Source organism: Tenrec ecaudatus, chromosome 13 (assembly GCF_050624435.1).
Source record: "Tenrec ecaudatus isolate mTenEca1 chromosome 13, mTenEca1.hap1, whole genome shotgun sequence".
Lineage (NCBI taxonomy): Eukaryota > Metazoa > Chordata > Mammalia > Afrosoricida > Tenrecidae > Tenrec > Tenrec ecaudatus.
This window is the reverse complement of record NC_134542.1, coordinates 45,319,511-45,340,483: the sequence shown is the minus strand read 5'-3', so window position 1 is coordinate 45,340,483 and position 20,973 is coordinate 45,319,511.

Genomic DNA, 20,973 nt, shown 5'->3' with positions numbered 1-20,973 from the left:
CCAAATTAATCAATGGAGGCATTAAACAATTCTAGCTCATTATCAGATAAATTGATCATAAATAGTACTTTTACACAAATCCATTTTGCTGGTATATAACAATGTGTATACTTGAAATCAATTTAGCACAAGTGTGAATATTAATATATTCCAATATGAAGCTTTTTCAGAAATACTTCTGAGAACATTCTATAAAAAAACATTAAATTATTGAAAACATGCCAAAATAGCATCTGCTTGCCATTGATTTTCTGTAAGTACATTTTTGTCCGTATTAAAATGTGAGATTTTGAACACAATGAACACCACATTTTACCATCTAAGAAATTTTAATGTACAATTTTACTCATGATTATAAAAGCATGCATTTATTTTTTTTAGAAAAAATTCATTAATTTAAGATATAACTGTTTTAACATTAATATAGGAAACAACTCTTTTAATAACACATGTGGCTTCCTTTCAAAGTATTAGCCTTATATAATTTTTACAGACTTTCTAACTCATGGACATCTTCATATGGGCATCTCTGAAATAGAACTGAGTGCTTGAGACAACTGGGTCGGGCTGGTGGGTGTGAGTGAATCTTTGATGAAGGAACTTTGGTTTGGTTTGCCAAAAAGTTGTTTAAATGAAGCACTGCTGTTTGGGAAGTATAATTCTCATCTCTTACACGAAAGCTCTGTTGCTGGCCAAAGAACCTCATGGAGATTTGCATGTGGGGGAGATATTAAATCGGTTTTAAAGGACACACACACAAACACACATTGTCAACTATCCCTATAATTTGGCATGCCAAGCAGATCTATCAACACAAGAAACTAGCCCGGGTTTAAAAAGTGGCCTAAAAGTCTGAAGAAAAAATCCAAACAATAACAAAAGCACGTATGGGCAACCAAGAGTGATGTATTGAGGATGGTGCTGACTGCCATATGAGACACAAAACTACATGAAGACTTAGCAGTGGTCATAGTCATACAATGCTGAAACCAAGTGATATATCAATCAGTATCGTAAAAGGACTAAAGAGAAAATAACGGTAGTGTAACCAATGGAGATCTTATGTAAACAAACAAACAAACAAATGTGGGAGAGGGAAAATTTCAGGAATATTCCAGGGAGTGTGGAAGGAATGTTCTCTCCACTGTGTCCTTCCCACTATGCACTTCAGCATCTATAAAAGCAGTTATACCTAAACTTTTATTGTGTGTGTGTGTGTGTGTGTGTACACACACTCTATCTATCTAACTATCTATCTATCTATCTATCTATCTGTCTATGTGTGATTAATTATAAGTCCAGGATAATTCTAGTTTTCTTATTTAAATCTAAAAGTCCACAGACTGACAGGAACAATAGCAACTGAGGAAAATCAATTGACCAACAAATCAGTACACTGCAGCTCTGCATTGTGAATGCGGCTCAGTGTGTGTCATTTCAAATGAGGCCTGTCTGATTGGATGATTCATGACCCCTATTTACAAATTAGACAGCAGTGCTGGAATATGTGAAAGGTTATTCTTGGTTTCTAATTTGTGGCTGTAAAGTGAAAGTCATTGTTTTGTTTTTCCTCCAAGCAAAGAGGTTATTAGAGAAAGTACAATTATTACAATGCTATAATTAGAGATATAAGCAATGTACAATTCTAGGACGAGTCACAATGTATTAGCTTTGTTTAATTCTGATTCTGTGGGAAGAAATTCTAAGTAGAGCCCAGTAAGTTAGAAAGCTGACAGGTATGGAGGAGTTAGTTGCTGATTAGCTTTTTAGATCACAGAACCAAGTATATGATTCATCAAAGAAAAACGTTTTCTTCAGTTACATAAAGGAAGGCCAACACATGCAAATATTAGTAATATGTATTTTATAAAAGGTTTGCATATAATGATTTAGACATTTATATAATTCTAGTAAATTATCCTAAACTTCAGTAGTTCTTAGTTGTTATGGTCAATATATTTAAAATGACACACTAAATTAATTCTACATATGAGATATATACAAGAGGACTTTAAAATGTTATGAAACAATTTCATTTTTCCACTAACTTTTTGAAGTACCCTCATAGTCAGTATATACAAGGATTTTAGCCTATAAAATATTAAACACCATATATATGTATGTGAAGAATTTAGGCTATGTTTGTTGAAATTTTTATATTAAATATATACAATAAATGCTGATTTTAAGTTTTCAAGTTTCCAAGTAGAAAGTTTAAAAAAAAATCTGGAAGACTCAAATTGGGTCTTAACAAGGAAACAGAACCAACTGAAGAGACCTGAAGAGACTGTATAAAAGGCATTAGACATATTAAATTAGTCTAGTTTAAAGGGCCAATGAATCATCAGGGATTAAAGAAGATTTAGGTTTGGCATCAAACTTTGAGTTTGGACTCAAATCCTACATGAGGACATTAATCTTTCGGTTTAAATTTCTTTATTCATAACATAAATATAAACAGCTCTGTCTTGCAAGCAGCACAAACAGAATGCTCTTTAGAAAAAAAAGTCTGGTAAGACTTTGTGTTTCCTCCTTTGGACATGTCATCAGAAGAGACTAGTCCTTAGGAAGGCATATCATGCTTGGTGGTGTAGAGGGTCCGCAGACAAGAGAAAGGTTGTCAAGAAGATGGACTGACATAATGACCGCAACCGTGGACTCCGACATAGCAATGACTCTGAGGAGGGTACGGACAGACAGTGTTTTGCTTGGTTGTACATTGGGTTGATACGTACCGCGTGGCAGCATTTAATAACAATAACAAAATGTCGATATCATAATGTGATTGTGAACACCCCCACCCACCCCACCATCCACAAAAACCCCCAACCTCCTGCCCCGTTGATTTCAACTTTTATTGCCATCATCTAGGGTCCCTAAGGCTGTCAATCTTTACAGGAGAAGGCAGAGACGATATAAAATTTATCAAATGCTTACCAAATCCAAGATACTTCCAAATACTACCACAAATCCATCAACTCTGAGTCGGTTCTAACTGAAAGTGACCTTGGACACATAACAGAACTATTTTACGGTGTTATTAGGGAAGATTGTCACATCTTTCTTTCATAGAACAGTTTGGGGGTTTAAATCATGGACATTTTGGTCAACAATCCAGCTAAGCACTTAACTGTGACTTCCCCAGGACTCCTCAACAAACACTATCAAATTTTCGGACGCCCCTTGTTCTCAGTCCTGCACGAATACTCCCTGCTGATACAAGAAGCCCTGCGCCATAGTGCTTCCGAGTGATGCTTCCAACACCAGGTCAGCAGCTGGAAATCACCAGCTATTTACGGACACAAGAAGAGGCTTCGACTCTCAGAAAGAGTTTCAGTCTTGGGAATCGCAGGGGCAGAAAGACTGTTCTACAGCGTCACTCTGAATCAGAATCAACTTGATGGCAGTGAGTTTTGTTTGGTTATTGTTGTGCTGTCGTTTGTGTTTCATTTATTTTTTTTGTTTGTCATTTGTTTAATACCATGTTTCAGTAAGAAACACAATGACCGATACATGTGGTTTGTTGTCTTACCCATAGCAACCCTGAGAACAATGAAGTGAAGCATTGCCTCCGGTGGGCCATCCCTGAGATGCGCTGTGGTTTGGAGTGTTCTGACTCCCGAAGTTCTCATTGGCGGGTTTCAAAAGTAGAACTCTCCACCTCTCTTCTCAGTTCACAGTGCTCTGCAGGCTTCACAGAAACCTGTTAGCTTTACAGCTACTCCCTGCAAATGGCTCCCAGCTGCACAGAGTTTGGATTGGCAGGGAGAATCAACCTGGGTCTCATGCATCTGATAGTAAATTCTGATTTTTATCAAAGATTTGGTGTCGAATGTTTTAGAATTTTCTCATATATGGAATGAATTTATAATAGCATAATTCAAATATAAAAGCCCCCCCTTCATGATATTTCCGTGCATGTTTCATTTACTAAGCACAGTGAAAATTAGTGGACATAAAACAATTACGTTAAATATATTCCTTATCTCAATGAAGTTTATAAACTGAAGGAAGCAAATAGACATTAATCAAATAATTCTGGAAAAATAAGAGAAATTTATCGTTGTGGTAATTGAACTGATGAAAAATGCAGGATACTATGTGAAAGATGAGGTATTTGATATGCTAGGGAGGTTTGTTTGGCTTCTGAAAAGATGACAGTTGAAATGTGATTTTTAGGTAAATGTGATTAAAACAATTAATGCTCAACAGATATCAAGATAGTAAAATAGGGATATTAATTTTTTTCTCCCTAGAAATAATTAAGGGCATTTCAGTATTATTTGGAGAGTAAAATAAATCACAGTAATTTATAAGTTTCAATCAATGTATACAGATAAACAATGTTGTAGAAAACTTATTTACATGAGCTCTCATAAGAAAGATTCCAATTCCAGTTTTTTCCTATTTCTAAAAAAGTTTTTCTGCAAAACCCTTAAATTTATTGACTTCTCCTGTAAGGTTATTTTCTGTTGAAGTGTTGCTCAGGTGCTCAGTGAAATAAGCATGAATGACTATGCCTTATCTATTTTAAAAGACTTTTTTATAAATGTAATTTCCTTTAAGGGAAGTGAAGTAATTACAAAAGCAACTTGTGTAAAGCATGTTACTTGTGTAATTATTTATTTTCTCAATATATACTTTTTTACCTACACATAAAGATATAATGAAATCAATCATAAAATCAAATAGCATGCTGAGTTGCTCACCAAATCCTATTGGGAGTCAGAGATGTGTTGGCTTAAGTCCTTCTGTCCAGGGAAGATAAGTAAGCATTTTATCTATCTGTAAAAACCAACTCCTCTCTGTGTGTAGAAAGAAGGCCTAGGTTTTGAATTCAAGACCTAAAGGAATATGACACATTATTTATTTTATATGTGCCCTTCTCCATATACAGACAAAAATTAATAATGGTTTTTAAGCTTTTGAATGGCATTGCTGTATTTATATTAACTGGGAGCCTTGATGGCATAGTGGTCACCCCTTGGGCATCTGCCATCTGCAAGGTCCAGAGTTCAAAAACACTGGTTGATCAGTGGGAGAAAGCCCTAGGGTCTACTCCAGTAAACAGCTGCACTCTCAGAAAATGACAGGGGCAGCACTTCTACTGTGTCCTCTAGCGGCTCTGTGAGTAAAGATGACTTGATGGAGTGAGTTTTGTTTGGGTTTTTAAACTTATATCAAAGTAGTTGACCCTCATAAATGTTTACATTCTCTCAGAAATATATGCAATAACATACCCCCCCATAAAACAGAATTTTTTTCAAAGTTATGTATTTACATCTTTTTACAGAAAAAACTTCTCACCTTCAAAATACTCTGCATTACCCTTAATACATTTGTCAAATCTGTGATTCTATTCTGGGAAACATTTTCAAACTCATCTGTTTGGATAGCTGACAGCACCTCCCTCGTTTTTTTCTTCACTTCTTCAAAGTCATCAAATCATTTTCCTTTCATGTCTCTCCCCATTCTCAGAAGCAAAAGGGAGTTGCACTGAGCGAGGTGAGGTGAGTTATAAAGTGTGCGGGGCAAGAGAGGCATGCTGTTATTGTGAAAACCTGCACACTGAGATGGCTGCGTGAGCAGGTGCACTGTTGTGGTGGCAAAACCAATCCCTGTCTGCCACAAATCAGGCCTTTTTGGTCACACACTGTTAGGCAATCTTTTCAAGACCTCTAAGTAGAAAGCTTGATTTAACTGTCTGACCCAATGTCAAGCTTTGGAAAGCTAGATAAGGTCAAGAGCATAGTTTTAATTCATCTCCCAGCCCAGAATCCAGACTGTCCAAAATGATTGGCTTACATGATTTATTAACATGTAAACTGCCAAATGTGCTGTCTTTTGTCAACAAGGATTGAAGAGGAACTGCAAACTCCATCCTATTTCTCCTGTACAATCCTTGCCACCAACTCTGTTCATTCTCAGTCGTTAAGTAGCTGATGCAAACACGTGCACGTTTCTCAATGAAAGGGACAGTGTTCTTTCTCCTCTTGCCTTATCAAAACCTAGTTTAGAAGACTGGTGGAAATAAAGGAGAAAATGATTTTTTAGTAAATGAATAAGAAATAGTGCCCAGCCACATTTAGACTGTAAGAAGCTCTAAAGAACTATTAAAATAATGAGCTGTCCTTCTGGAATTTTAGATACAAATATATATGGGAAATGTAATTCTACATAACTTTCCATCTTGTGTTTTGTGTTGGATTTCAAGAGGTTGGACTGAAGGATGTCTCTTTTCCACAGGTGAGTTTGGAACCTAGTCAGAAACAGAGTTAGGAATTTAGTCTATTTGGATAAGATGTTGCAGTCTGTTAGCTAAGTGATTGGGGATATACTCCCAGGGGTAATGCTTGAGCCCTCAGGGTAAGTACCCTAACCCAAGAGTCTTGCATACAATCGCCCACTTCAAAGAAAGCAGAAACAGACTTGGGCTTTAGCCAGATCTCATTAAACAAAGAGAACGGACTGATAACCCTCATTTACCAGTTACATTTAGTACATCATCTCCTTAGAATTGAGTGAGAGAGGGATTAGATGGCAAAGGGGGCCTGATTCAGAAACAATTCGAGGTTGACTCAGGACAAAGCAAAACTGCCCCTGGGAGTTTTCGAGATTGTAACTCTTGAGCAGCGAAGAGAGCCCCATATTTCTCCACCGGAGAAGCTCACGGTTTTGGACCGCGGATTGTGTCACCAGGGCTCCCTCACTTACATCAAGACACCCTCAAAGAAATGTGCGCGGTCTACCCCTTTCTCCTTTTGTTACTACCTGTTATTCCCACATTCACTCTTCCTCTGAGTTTTGTTTGTAAATTTTTGGTTTGTGAACATACTTTTTAGTTTGAAATAAATGTGTAAAAGAAATGTATTCTTCTTTAAAGATCACAGGCCAAGGCATTTAGAACACAGTGTGTTATGCAATCTTGTATATGTGGATATATTTAAGTAACATATTATGAGATTTAAAATATCTCATCTTATTTTAGGGAGAACAGCAGGACTTTCTACTCCTACAAGGAGGCAGTGTGGGAAATTCCAAGGACAAGTCTACCCGGTCCTCGAGGAGCCCCGAGTCGGCATCATCTCGAGAGCAGGGTGTTCGTTCTCATCATTATTCTATTTTATGCCTTCGTAATAAGTGAGGTGCCTTGGTGGCAACGTTGGGTAGAAGGTGGGCTATTATCCACAAGCTGGGCAGTTAAAACACACCAACCACTTTTCAGGAAAAAATGAAGAGAATGACTCCAAGATTTACAACCTTGGAAATCCTAAATGGAACACAATGAATCAAAAGCAAAATTAAAATCCACTCCATGATAGTATGTCTGATTTTTGGTAATATCTGAAGATTTATTCATAATAAGCTTTATTTAAATGCTACATTTTATTTGCAATCCTTGAAAAATTATGTGTCCACTCAGTATACTAATGATCATAGTGTGAAGAAAGGATTGAAATTTACTGATGATTTCTGTTGATTAATCTTCAAAATCCATGTCGCATTTAAAATTTCCCCCTTTCCTTCAAATATTAATATTGAAAGTTTTTTCACCCTTTACTAACACTGAATAGCAAATCAATGTTACTTTTGCATTTTATAGCTTTGCAATTGAAGTACATCAACATATATTTAAGTTTCTAAGGTGTACTTTCAAAATGATTTATGTTTAAAAAGTAATTTATACACACATGTGGTCTTTTCCAGGAAACACAAGATTTTCCATTGAGGTCTGTTGAATCAGAATAGATCACAGTGTAAAATGTTCACAAATGAACTTTTAATAAGAGTTCACTGCCAAAGAGCAACGATTTATATGCAATTGTAAGATACCAATACTTAATGTGGTTTTTAAAGCACTGGCTTGTATTGAAGTAGTCACCTCCATGAGTCATGGGTGTTGATTTTAAAAAAAATATATATTGATTTAATAGAGAGAAAAGTATCATGGGGCAATATTTTTTTCATTATCAAACACTAAGTAGCTAGAGGCTTTTAAAATAGCTCAGCTAAGAGAATCTATTTTTAACAGATTCACTTTGGACTATTTTCTACTGCACCTATTTACAATCTCTAGGAAGATTTAAAATATAGTTGGAAATCTGCTGTAGATTTATGCAACCTTTATTAAGCTGGTTCTTTTGTGTTTTGATGATAGCTGGCAAAGGTACATTACAAATAATGTGACCTGTGAATGCTACAGAAAATACAATTTTTCTTGCCTCAGGGACAGAGAATCTAGGGAAAGCATCCTGAGTTGCTAGTGTCTCATTATCATTAGGCTGTGCTGTGTTTTCATTTTATTTTATTTATTTCATATCAGCATCCATCCTTGTCTCACTCTCTTCTCTCCACTTCCATCCCAATATTATTAAAGCATTATAATATCACAGAAGAAAATGTGAAGAATTGTTATAACCCCCTGCGTGGAAATACAGGTGACTTGTGTTTATCACTGGTAGTGTGTGGTTTATGATTACCTGCACCGTGATCCTTCATGTCTGTGATTCTGCATTATACGGTATCACTATGGTCTTGCAAATGCAGCTGAAAAGATAAGTGAGTATGCTGTGGCCCTTTTTTAAAGAAGCAAACAGATAAAGAAAATGTTCTATTCAGTCTCGTGTAGAATATAATATACAAATGTTTATAACACGATGACTCTGATTAAATAGTTGATTTATATATTTCTCCTTCATTATAGATGCTAGGCATAGCTGTCTCCACATCATTGAGTCTAATTATACTTAGAAGAGTCTGAAGCTAAACCGGCTGACATTTACACAGAAGTGTGTGTATTGACTCCAGAAAATGCTCTCTCTGGTATTCAGCAGCATTAGGTAACGATGAGCATAGAAGTGCCCACACTGTGGATTACTCTAGAATAGTCTTTCCAACTCCCAACTGTGCAAGCAGCTTGAAAGATTGTGCATATTTAACTTTTCCCCATGATTGTCCAATCTAATTATGTGGAAATAATGACAGTTCCATGGTATTAGATTGAATATTAAATCAATACAACACTGTCACTTCACTTGATTCTTAAGCTGACAAAACAAAACAAAAACTCAATGTCTTAAAACAGGCTTTGCTTTTCCTGAAACATTTTTTGTGTTTCTTTATATTTGACTCAGTCATAAAGAATGTTTTAAGCCCCAACTATGGAAATTTCACTTTATTAGTATATTACCAAAAGATTGGAAATGTGCTAATGTCACATATTGCAACAAAATTCTAGGTTTGACCTTACTATTCAAATTAAAGCACTTATTTCCTAATTGGAGCTTTTCAAGTTTTCGCAACCAAAAAAATAAGTTAAACTGGCTATAAGTATAAAACCTTTGATACTAAGGTATAGCAGAATTGTTTTAAAATATGTAAATCATATACTTATTTACTAATTCTTAATGTAGAATGAAAATAATTTCTCTCCTATTTATATTAACCTAATTTGAGAAATATATGACAGCCTTCTTTAAATTCCTATCCTCCAAAACTAATTTTCTTTCAAAAGCTAGTTAGCAAAAATCTAAGATTCAAGCATCAAAAATGTATCTCAAATATCTTGTTCTTTAGGCCCATAAAATAGTGGATTTCAAAGTTCAATAGCCTCCTACCTATCATTTTAATGATTTATGCCATTTTCATTTTTTTCTCCAAAGAAAAAATAAGGCAAACTGTATTCATTAAATGCTACCCAGAATCAACGGCCCCTAGAATTTAGGGGGCTCTAGGGAGACCAAGCGGTTCTCAACCTGTGGGTAATGACTCCTTTGAGGGTTGAGCGACCCTTTCACAGGGGTCATATGATTCATAACAGTAGCAAAATTGCAGTTAGGAAATAGCAACGAACATAATTTTATGGTTGGGCGGGGGCACCACAACATGAGGAGCTGTTGAAAGGGTTGCAGCATTAGGAAGGTTGAGAACCACTGCGACCCAGACAGTTCTAAGAAAGCCATTTGGCAGTGCAGCCTGGCAATCTGTGCTGAAAGGTCACCATGCTGAAAACCCAAGGCAATGTAGTTCTACTCTGCACATGGGCACCACGGGAGTCAGAACCAACTCCCTTGCAAATGGAAACGTATAAATATATTCCTTCATTAAAATTAGAATAAGTGAAATTTCTATTCATTTTTCTTCCTTATATCCCTCTCTTTGCTGCCTTCTTTTTCTCAGTCTCCCATGTGTTGTGGTAAAATGAAACCTATGTCTAGTACCATTAATTCCTCAAGATCATGTGCATTGGTCAAAATCTGGCCATTAAAATGGAAGTGAAGCAGGCACTTATACAATTATTAAAAGAGTTGGCTTAGGCAGACGTAGGGAAAAATAGGCATAGAAAGAGTTAGGGGAAAAAATAAAAACTATACTAGCACTTAGTTACTGCAGAAAGCAACGCAGCTTCTGGAACTAAAGCAGGTGTGCATCATGACGGCCACGGGACCAAGCTAACCTTCTGCTTATTTGTTTATAGTAAACTGAAAACAATGTTTAACTTAAAGAAAAACATTTTAAATAGGTAACTATATGATATCCTTGTTTGCCTGTTGGCCTTCAAAGCCAACTATTGACTATCTGTCCTGAAGGAAACTTTAGCCTTCCTCTGAACTAGGGGAATCACTGGAAGAGTTGGCGATTATAGAACCAAGTCTGGAAGGTTAGTCCTTAAAGGGGAGGTTCCTGAGATACGATTTTAACACTTGAGGCCACCACTTGTCTTCTGTTTGTCCTACTGTGGTGGCTGGTGATGCTCGAAGCTATGTTTCTGGTCAAACCAAGCCCAGCAGCGTCACCCAAAGTGACCAGGTTTCAGTGGCACTTCTAGACTAAGACGAGACAATGGAGAAGGAAATGGCTCCACATTGAAGCGAGCAGCCTCTGACAACCTCATGCAAAACTTGGAAGCATTTTTAAACACTGAAAGCCTAAAAAAGAACATTTGGGGAGCTACTATCTGCAGATAGGCCCCTCAGTCAGAAAAGGTACACGTGGCTTACTGTACACATGGAATTCTCCAGATGAAATAAATACATAGAAATCAAATTGACTCTGTTGGAAGAGACTCTGAAGTCTCCAATTATAAATCATATCATTTCATATCTTTGTCTTCTATGAATGAAAAATACAGAAACACCTTATTTTATTAAACTTTGTATGATTGGATTTCACAGATAGTGTCTTGTTTATTTCTTAACAAAGTGAAAATTTGTAGCAATCCTCCCTCCAGCAAATCTATGGGTGATATTTTCCAAAGTGCATGTGCTCATTAGAGGCCTACGTGCTATGTTTGGGCAATTCACAAAATACTTTGAATGTCTTTAATAATGTTATCATATACTTTATAGACTACTTTATGGTATAAACATAACTTTTAATTTAATTATATTAGACTTATTATGAGCAGTTATTCTCTATGCATATCATATACTTTAATCTTGAATCATACTAATAAGACATGGCAATCATTACTACAATCAATTTCACAACATATTTTTCTCTTCCTCACTGTTGTTAGCTTCCCATTTTACCTTATCCTCCTCTACCATGCCCCTAGGTGATTATCAATCCAGTCACTGACTATAGATCTACCTACCCTGGATTGCATATACCGAAAAGCATACAAACCGTAATCAGAAAAGCAAACAAACACTACAAGCTAACAACAAGGACTAGACAATCCAGATGAATCTCAATCAAAAGAAAGAAAACATGAAAAAAGGAAACAACTTTAAAATGTACTTAAAAGAGCTCAATTGATGAGCTATTGCATTTTAATCTAGCCACATCTTTCACCGGCTTTACAATGTTCTCTGTCCGTTAGCTAGACCAGTTCCCTTCCCAGACTGTGTTAAAAGGGATTCCACTGGAGGTTTAATCCTGCAAATCAATTTTGTCCTTTCACCTTCATCTTTAGTTTTCTGCAAACTGAGTGTTCACAATTTAAGTGTCCATGCCATTCCCTCCTCCAAATTTGAATTTTATTAAGTACAATCCTTGGATCACACAGGCTGGTGTGCTTTATCCCTGCAGATTTAGTCGATACCACACTTAGATGGTGGCTTGGATTAAGACAAATCTTTAGGGCTCCAGACGCCATCAATCTTTCTGAAAGCTGAACACCTTCTGGTTTCTTCACCACAGTTTAAATGTGTGTGTGTGTGTGTGTGTGAATTATTGTATTGGGGTCATTTCTATCTCTTATAACAACCCATGCATTCATTGTGCCAAGCACACTTGTACTTATATTGCCATCATCATAGACAAATGTTTTTAACACTTGTTCTTCCTACGTGAGCCCTTGGCATCAGCTCAGTTTTTTTTCTTCCCTCTCCACTCTCCTGTCCTCATGAACCCTTGATGATTAGTAAATTATTATTTTTCCATATTTTACACTGACTGTTGTCTCTCTTCACCCATGTTTCTATCATCTATTTCCCTTGGGGGTGGGGGGGGGGTTATACATCTATCATTGGGATTGGTTCCCATTTTCTCCTCCCTCCTTCTCCCAACTCTGTTATCACTACTCCCATTATTGTTCCTGAGGGGGTTAGCTGTGCTGGATTCCATGTGACCAGAGCTCTTATCTGTACCAGTGTACATGCTCCGGTCTAGCTGGATTTGTGTGGTAGAATTAGCATCATGATAGCGGTAGGGGAGGAAGCATTAAAGAACTAGAGTAAGTCGGTGTGCTTCTTCCATGTGAGCTTTGTTCTTTCCCAGCTAGATGGCCACATGTTTATCTTAAAACCTTTAAGACCACAGGCACTACATCTTTTGATAGCTGGGCAGCTTCCGCTTTCTTCACCACATTTGTTTATGTATCAATTTTGTCTTCAGTGATTGTGTCAGGAAGGTGAGCATCACAGATGCTGGGCTATTAGAACAAAATGTTCTTGCATTGAGGGAGGACTTAAGTAGAGGCCTGATGTCCATCTGCTACCTTAATATTTAATATATAATACATGTATAAAGATCGATGTCCCTATCTATCTATCTATCTATACACATATGTGCATGCCTGTATTTATACCTCTATAAATGTCTTTTGCCTCCTAGTTCTTTCCTCTATTTTCTTTTACTTTCCTCTTGCTCCACTATCATAAACACACGTTTCACATGACTTAGAAACAGAAGAAAAGTGAAGTTTACATTGAGATATTCACTTTATTTCCATGCTCTGGAGCAAGCTGACAATATTTCTGAAGTACACCTTGTAATGAATATAAATGTTCTTAAATTATGATGTGACAGCTTCTTGCATCATGTTGCTAGAGAAAATTAAACGATCAAGTTGCCTTGTGGCATATTGTTCTCCAGAGGATTAAGTAATATTCTTTATAGGTATTTTCCAATGTTCCTTTCAGTGAGATCAAAGATGTAAAACTCACTTTATAAGAAATAACACATAGGAAATTTGATGCTGCCACTGTTTCTGACACAGACATTTCAAATATAGCATGAATAAAGGGCAAACAACCTTATCAACCATTGCTGCCATGTTGATTCTGATCCGAGGCAGCCCTACACTGGGTTCTGAGGCTGCACATTGTCATGGGAGCAGATACCCTAATTGACTTCTGAACTGCAACTGGTGTTCAGCTTTTAACCTTATGGTTATCAATTCAATATTTCTAGATCCATGCCACCAGGGCATATTCATGGAGAAGACTGAAATACTAACGATCTCTTTCCCAAGTGATTTAACATTTAAATGAGGCTTGCAAAGAGCCACCAGCTTTATCTCTCTCACTACTCATGCTTAACTTGTAATCATATGCAATTGCCCTTATAATATAATGCTGACATAATCCTTATCCTATTAGGAGACTTACACATAACCTGCTTGGAAACAGAATCCGAGGGAATTCCCTTCCTTGTCCCAGCTTGTGCAGGGTATTAACAAAGCCCAGCCTCTGCTCTTCACCACCATGTGTCTTCATTGCCTCTGTCAGGGCAGCAGACACGGCGTGTAACAGGTTAGAGTCTCTGATTGTCTTATCCCCGTCAGCACAATGTATGGCACTGTTAAGTCACACACTTGTAACCAGAATTCAATCATATATCAGCCTCCCAAACCTTGAGATCAAACGATGCGCTGCATTGGGGAAATTTGCTGGAAATACCCCTTTAAAGTGTTAATGGGCAAAGAAGTGACTGGGAGTTCTCAGGGCGCCTCACTCAGGCCGTGGTATTTTCATTCACCTCATGTGCGCGTGAACGTTCGACACGAATAAGGAATTCCAGAGAAGAATCGCTTCAGTTGAATCACAATGTGGCAAAGAATATTGAAGGTGCTGTGGACTGCGAGAGCACGAGAGCACGCAGATCAATACGGGAGGACGTCCAACCAGGATCCTCCTTATAAGCGAAGTTGGGAAGATTTCATCTCATTGGACATCTTATCAGGAAGGCCCAGACCCAGAATAAGGGCATCATGGTTGGCCTGACTGGGGACGGGGCAAGGATTTGAGCTCCTTTGGGTTTACGGTGAAGAATGGATGTGGTAATACACATTTTGATATTAGATTTTGGGACTTTTCTTTGGTTCTTGCTTCTTGACGCTGAAAGAATTTTCGTGGCAGAAGTGCTAAAGTAAAACTTGTGTTAGTATGTTCTTGCAGACAAGAAAGGGTCATTTTCATAGGGACAGCGGTTTTAAGATCTTTTATCCTCTTTTTGTCTGTCTGCCTCCTTTCACTATCTCTGTCCCTTCCACTGATAAAGGATTCATGTGTCTTATCTGTCCTTCCCTTTTCTTTGTGCTGAGAGTAGGGGAGGGGAACATATGATACTATTTTTCATACACTCTGTTCACTTGCGGGGATTCTAAAGAGTAATTCAATTAAAATTGAAATGGCACAAGTAGGCCAGTGAGAACCCTGATTGAAGTAAAAGTTTGTCTGACGGTGAGCGTTTTGACTTCACTGCACAGTGCCCCGACTTCTGTTTGCACTTTGCGCCCCTTATTCTTGTGCCACATGGACACACAGGGCAGTGTTCACATTTAAAGCATTTCTAAAACGGACCTTATGGAATACTGTAGTTAAGGTGAATTGTGTGGCAATTGAATGGTGGAGAACACAAAAGCAACCATCCAGTGAAATCTGACAATTAAAGAAGCATTTGTATGTTGAGCCATTGCTGAACAGTCCAAGGTTATTTGCTTAACAAAGGACCAAATATATTAGCATATTGTAAACTTCCTCTCCATTTTACTTCTACCAAGGGTACCACTTAAAAAAACACAACTGAATATTTGAAAGGAAATCTTCTACACAGATAGATGAAAAATAGGTCATAGAAGCATCAGGGAGCTTACCACAAAATTAATTTTAGTAAAGCAGACATGAATTAATGAACTTGAATATTAGCAGTGGGACTGTTTTAAAAAGGACAAATGTAAGAATTAGGTGCAAAAAATTATAGAAAAGTGCCCAAATAATTACTCTATGCAGTGCTGGACCATCCTTAGTTTCTGCTTACTTTCTAACATAGTTATTATTAGTTTTCTTTTAATGTAGTTAATAAAACATCCGTGAGGGTTATCGTGGAGATTGGATGTGATGTTGCATATTAGGACGTAAGGTTTTGAAACTCTATTCCTTGGTTCTTGCTTCTTGGCACTGAGAGAATGCACATGGCAGAAGCCCCACCGTCAGGCTTGTGATACTGCATTCTTACAGACAAGAATGGGCCGTTTTCAGAGAGAGAGTGGTTTGAGAGATTTTGGTCCTTCGTACTCTTCTTCGCTGACTCCCCCCGCCCCCTCAGAGAATGTTTGAGGGTTGGTGGGTTGTTGGTGGGTGTGCTTCAGTGCGTCTGTGACAACTGGCTTTTACTAGTGGCCACATGCCACCCTTAGCCCTTACTGCACTTGTTTCTTCCCTTAATCTCAGCACAAGCCTGATCCCTTAGGGAATCCCCATTGTACTGAGGGACTTGCCTCTTGCTGATTGGCCACTTTGATGAATAAGCCCCGCTCTCTAAGTTTCCTGTCTAACAGCCTTGGTGGGATTCAGCAGGGTCACACAGGTTGTTAAATGGCGGCAGTTGTAACAGAGTGGTGGCTGGGCCAGCGCCCAGTGTGGAAACTTTCACATGACACTCCCGACTCTTTGAACACTCATCTGCGCCACGGCCACTTCTAAGAGCTCCTGGTAGTGTTCATTCCATTCATAGGTATAAAAAATTAGACGGAACTATGCTTGTAGTATTTATTTATTCATTTCATAAAGCTAGTTGTAGTTTTGATGAAATAGTCCATCTTTGTTACCTTGTGTTTATTAGTATAGTAAAAAACACATCGCTTAAAGAGAAAAAGTGCCAAACAACCATAGGGCGAGATGCTGACATTTGTTTCAGCTTTGTTTTATGCCCCAAATTCCTGTAAGATATTATGAGTGACTTATGCAATTCCTGGAAGTTTTCAGATAAAAATATTAGCATAACAATTGCTATAAGTTCAGGAGAAGGGGGAAGGGATTTCTCAAAGATCAACATAATATGTTAAGAGAAGTCAGCTCTTCCTAATATATCAGACACAATGTCTATTGTCTAATTGGCCTACCTATACAGGAATGGGATTTTACTCCTACAATGAAAAGATGGTGAAAGTAAATCATGCAGCTGATGCTGCTCAGATAAAAGTGAATAATATTGCAAATGAGGACAATAGTCATGAAGCAATATGGATTTAATAATTCCTTGCTGCTACATTGCCCTAGATTAAGCCCCACTAAGCATCCTATGCCCTTCTCTCCATTGATTTTAGTTCACTGTTGTTCCCTTGTCCCTGGGTTGGGCCACCACACCCCTTTTTTTCCTCCCACCTCCCCTTCTCCTCTATACCTCCGGAACTATTGGTCCTATTGTTTTGTCTCCAAATTATTTATACGTCCTATCTTAGCTAGATAGACATGAAGAGACATTAATAAGTGCAAAAACCAGGCAAAGCCAAACAAAAAACAAAGGAAGTAAAAACCAACAAAACAATAGCAACAATACAAAACCAAACAACAAAATAATGACAACAAAAAGAATGGCAATGACAAAGATGGAAAAGCCCATCAATAGCTCAAGTAGCTCAAGGTCTGTCTGTTGACCTTTACAAGGGCTTTCCAGTCGAGTCTGATGGGGTGCTGCACTGTCTCCAGAACCTATTTTTGGTTTTCCTTGGAGTTTTCATCATTTTGCTCCCCTTGCTGCTCTGTTGCATGCCCTTAGTGTTTCACCCCAGTGTGATGGAGTCAGATTGGGCACAATTCCTGCACTGTCTCCAGTGTTGTCCACCATAGCACTATGGTTCAGTGAGGGACATCGTGTCTCGTGGTGGGGCCAGCCCTATGGTCCTCTCTGTGCATTGTCTGCTCTGAGCAGGAATATTGTGTTCAGGATTTGGTGGGCCAGGATGTGTTCCCCTCACTCCCCATCCTTCTTTATCTCCTGTGTACTCTAATCAGATGTGCCCCACTCCCTAAGTTGCAGCTTCAGTGCTGTCCTCTGAAATGCATTCTCAAATGAAGACTAAGCATGATGGTGGAACAAGAGGAAAGCAAAAGAAAATAGAGGAAAGAATCAGGCGGCAAAGGACATTTATAGAGGTCCAAATACAGCCATATATATATGTAAATTATATATATATATATAATTTACATATATATACAGAGAGGGGAATATAACTATATACTCATATCTATATGTTAAGAATTGAGGTTTTGGATGGGTATTGGGCCTCTACTAAAGTACTCCTGCAACACAAGAACACTTTGTTCTAATAATCTGGCATTCTGTGATGCTCACCTTCCCAACACGATTGCTGAAGACAAAATGGGTGCCTAAGCAAATGTGCTAAATAAAAATGATGGTGCCCTGCTATCAAAAGACATAGCATCTGGGGTCTTAAAGACTTGAAGATAAACAAGTAGCCATCTAGCTTAGAATCAACAAAGCCCACGGCAAAAAAAGCACACCAGTCTGTGTGATCATGAGGTGTTAATGGAATCAGGTATCAGGCATCTTGGAACAAAACCATATTCAATGTGAAGGGGGTGGGATACATAGTGGAGACCCAAAGTCCATCTGTAGAACATTGGCCATCCCTTCACAGAAGGGTCACAGGAAGAGATGAATCAGTCAGGTTGTAATATAGCGCCGATGAAACACACAACTTTCCCCTAGTTCTTTAATGCTTCCTTCCCCCACCATCAAGACCTCAATTCTACCTTACAAATCAGATTAGACCAGAGCATGTACACTGCTACAGATAAGAGCCCACAACACAGGGAATCCATGATAGATAAACCTCTCAGGGCTAACAATGAGAATAGAGATACCAGGAGGATAAGGGGAAGGTGTGAGGAGAAAGGGGGAATCAATCACAAGCATCAACATATAACCCCTGATGATGATGGCAGCATATATACAAATGTGCCTGACATGATGGATTAATGTATGGATTGTGATTAGTGATGTAAGAGCCCCCAATAAAAATATTAAATAAATAAATAAATAAAAGTTCTTTTCGCATACCAATATAAGGAAGCAACACGGAAATATATTTTTTTGTCAGTTATCATTTAATGTTTTTCATTAATATTTTAAAAAATATTTCCCATAACATCATCTAAGTTTGTTTGCATCTTTTCTTATTTAAGTATTAATGGATAAAATAATAAACTACCTCTCCATGTGTGATTGTTTTGTACTTAAAATAGTCATTTGGGTTCCAAAGTAGTTGTTAAGTTATTAGAATCCCATCACTGGCTAACACCAATATTCTGTCAATTAGTATACAACGTTTTCATTCCTTAATGATACTAGAAAATGGACCTCACAGATACCCAGGTAGAGAAAATACTTAAGAGATGTATTCATAACTAATCATTTTATTTTACTCCCAAAGGAAAAAGATAGGCCATTGTAAGAGCAGTTCATAACGAGTTTTCTTGTTTTAGCCTCAGGGATAATGTACTAAACAATATAAACTTACAAATTGTGTTTGCAGCATTGCAATTATAATTAAATTAACTAGCAATACAATTGGAAATGATTTATTTTACGTTTTATTTCTCCTTGTGGAAAAAAACAAAATATAAACAGTCTTTCGTTTTTCTGAATGAAAGGTTGGAAGTTTGAGTCTACCCAGAGGCTCCTTAGAAGGAAGATTGGAGAATCTACTCATTAAAAAGCAGGCATTGAAAACTACACGGAGCCCAGTTCTCTGCGGACACACTGAGAGTTGCCATGAGCGAGGATAAACTCAATGACACATGTGTTGGATTTGGGTTTACAGTCATTCCTTTGCACTTCATTAAAATTTGAAACGACTCTGCTCTCTGAGCCCAGGCTGCTTCTGATCACATAGATCTTCCTCTTCTCTATCACAGTCTCCTCTAGTATCTCAGCTTCCGTTTCTGATTTCCCCAAGTTCAGACAAAGTGAGACAGAGAAGAGCAGTAAGAGACAGCACAGGCTTGTTACTTGTGTTGGGTTCTTACAGTCACTAAATATTTCGAGCTCTCATTGGGCTGAATTTTTTATTATTTCAGACTCTGTGTAATTTCCTCCTTGCCCTCCCCCTGCCTTCATCTAGCTCTTTTTAACTTCTGGTTTATGATTGTCAACCTTTATGGAACTTCCTCAAGTAACCGTCTTAGACAAAGTCCCTGTAAGGTGACCACAGACTCATGCTCTAGTTTGCATGCTTTGTAGAAGGAAGAGACTATGACAGTCTTTGACAGACTGAATGTTCAAAGTATTCCGTATATCAACATCCCACCTCAGTTCATCAAGGCGAGTCAGGCACCTTTTCAAATTCTCCCAGAAACAAGTACAAACCCAGCCATAATCTTCTAGCTCTAATTCTCAGAACTTCAAGAAAAACAGGTTGAAATCTCTGGTCTCTTAAAACACATTTTACTGGGTTGAAAAAGAGACAGAGGCATCCCCTAAAAGCTTAGACTCTTACTGTTCTAGAAATTCTCTCCAAAGAATTCTACCCCACTCTGCGTTTTCAATTTCACGTTTCTAACCACTCAAAGGAATGAAACCTAAGTGTCACAAAGTTACCTTCTCACATCAGAATATGTGCCTCAAAACAGCACCCACCTTTTAGCTAGAAACATCTGGAATTGACTCAGAACTAATCCAAATGTACAAAGCAAGATGGTTGAGCACCACAGACAAGACAGACAAAGTTGCTTAAATAATTCATAACACTTGCTAAATTAGCTCATTATTAATTTCCTGCCTGGAAATCACTGTCCTAAACAATGTATGTAATTCTGATAAAAGTTATTCTCAACTCTTCTGTGTAGACAGTTGAATGAAAAGGACATTCTTTCCTTATTTCTAGACATAAAGTACAATTTTAAGCCATTATTTTGAAATAAAATGCAGTGTATAATTAATTGAGTATGAAATACATCTTTCATTGCAGAATTGGTTTATCTTTTCAAGAGTTTTCTTGGGCTACACAATTGATGATGTATATTACATAGTATCATAGGTTTTTACATATTTGTATTTGATATAATTTAGTTCCAACTGTGTTATAAAATGAATACCAAATACTATATGGAAACAAACTGAGGGAAAAGTGTCTTATCTGATAAACTCAAAAGGTTAGGCCATTAATCAGATTGTTTCTCATCACATCTTTTCTATTTTGTCCTCAAAACAGATTATTTGTATTCAGTTCATCATGTTGTGGTGATCCCAATCATAAAATTATTCTCATTGCTACTTCATAACTGTCATTTTGCTACTGTTGTAAATCAGCTGATCCCTGTGAAAGGGGTTGTGACCCACAGGTTGAGAACCACTGTATTCCAACATATCGGGTACTGAGAAATGTATTTTAATTGATTTTGTTTGTTTTCATTATTGTTACTTGGGCTTAACCACATATTTTCAAGTTTTCCACACTCCTTTAAACCAACTTCTATCTTTGGCATGAGATGTTTGCTAAAG